Source organism: Mus pahari, chromosome 13 (assembly GCF_900095145.1).
Source record: "Mus pahari chromosome 13, PAHARI_EIJ_v1.1, whole genome shotgun sequence".
Taxonomy (NCBI): domain Eukaryota; kingdom Metazoa; phylum Chordata; class Mammalia; order Rodentia; family Muridae; genus Mus; species Mus pahari.
In genome coordinates, this window is record NC_034602.1 from 23,756,120 (window position 1) to 23,757,793 (window position 1,674).

Below are 1,674 nucleotides of genomic sequence, written 5' to 3' on the forward strand. Positions count from 1 at the left end.
GAAGGAAGGAAGGAAGGAAGGAAGGAAGGAAGGAAGGAAGGAAGGAAGGAAGAAAAATATGCTCTGGCCCCTTGATGGAAACTTAGAAGCCAGGCTCAGAATGGAATGGAATGTCTTGGAAAGGAGTAGCATCTTAGAAATAAACTGCTCTGATCTGCAAAAGCTTCCTGTCTCCAGCGACCCTGGGCACATGTGGCATATAGGGCAGTGACCTTCACCCTATATCTGGCAGCACTCCTGGACCAGGGTGCCTGTAGTCTTTCAAACAGTGAGGCGCATGTGCATCCCAGGTCCATCGCAGCATCCCAGATGCTTGTGGGCAGAAGCTCCTGGCCAAAATTGAAGATGCTCAAGCTTATAGGGACCTCAGATGTGACAGAGGCCACCTTAGGGTGTTGTGGGCACTTAGAGTTTGAGGGCTAGTCTCTGGAGGCTACAGCTCGTCCAGTGTCTGTAGTGAGAGATGTCAGCCTACAAGCTTTGGGAAAGAGTAGCTTGTGTCCCTCAGCAGAGCTTAGAAGAGGTTATCAGGATTTCAGATTAATCTATGTATGGAGTTTCTGATGGGCTTAGACTGGAGCTCAGGGTCATCTGTCTTCCTCTCAGAATTTCTTTGACTGAGTCTGGAGAAATGGTTCTGTGGTTTAAAATCACTTGATACTTTCCCAGAGGACTTGGGTTTGGTTTTCAGTACCTACATGACTATTAGCAACCATCTGTAACCCCACTTCCAGAGGACTTGATGCCCTGATTTGGCCTCTGTGGCCACTGCATGCACACAATGCACAATCATACATGCAGGCAAAGAACCCATGCACATGAAATAAAATAAGAAAATCTTTAAAACTTCAAAATAGATGAATCTTTAAAAAAGAAAGAAAGAAAGAAAGAAAGAAAGAAAGAAAGAAAGAAAGAAAGAAAGAAAGAAAGAAAGAAAGAAAGAAAGAAAGAGTATTGCTCTTATCCTGAGCAGAAGAACTGGACTTCCCTGGCTCAGGACAGCCCAGTGTGGCTGCAACAACCACTGAAAGGGCATGATTGTCCTTGCTGTCGGGATGGAGCACAGGAGTTGAATGGGGGTGAAGGAGCATGTCAATGGAGGGGGGCAGACATTCACATGGGTCAAAAGTCACCTATATGGTGAAAAGTTTCCAAAAGGTAGCACATAGCTGAGCTACGGTGAAGTGTGGCCAATAGAGCACAAAGTCAAGTTGTCCCAGCTGGCCTATGTGCTGGAATTGCATCTTTTACACTGTGGTGGTTTAAATAGGAATGGCTCCCATAGACTCATATGTTCAAATGCATGTCCATAGGGAGTGCCACTATTAGAAGGTGTGGCCTTGTTGGAGGAAGTGTGTCACTGTGGAGGTGGGGCTTTGAGGTCTTACATGCACAAGCTATACAAGTGTGGAACACAGTCTCCTGCTGCCTGTGGAGCAAGATGTAGAACTTGTGCTGGAGAGATGGCTCAGGAGTTAAGAGCACTGACTGTTCTTCCAGAGGTCCTGAGTTCAATTCCCAGCAATCACATGGTATCTCACCACTATTTGTTTTTGTTTTTGTTTTTTATGTTTTTTTATTAGATATTTTCTTTATTTACATTTCAAATGCTATCCAGCAATACCTCTTCTGGACATATACCCAGAAGATGTTCTAACTGGTAATAAGGACACA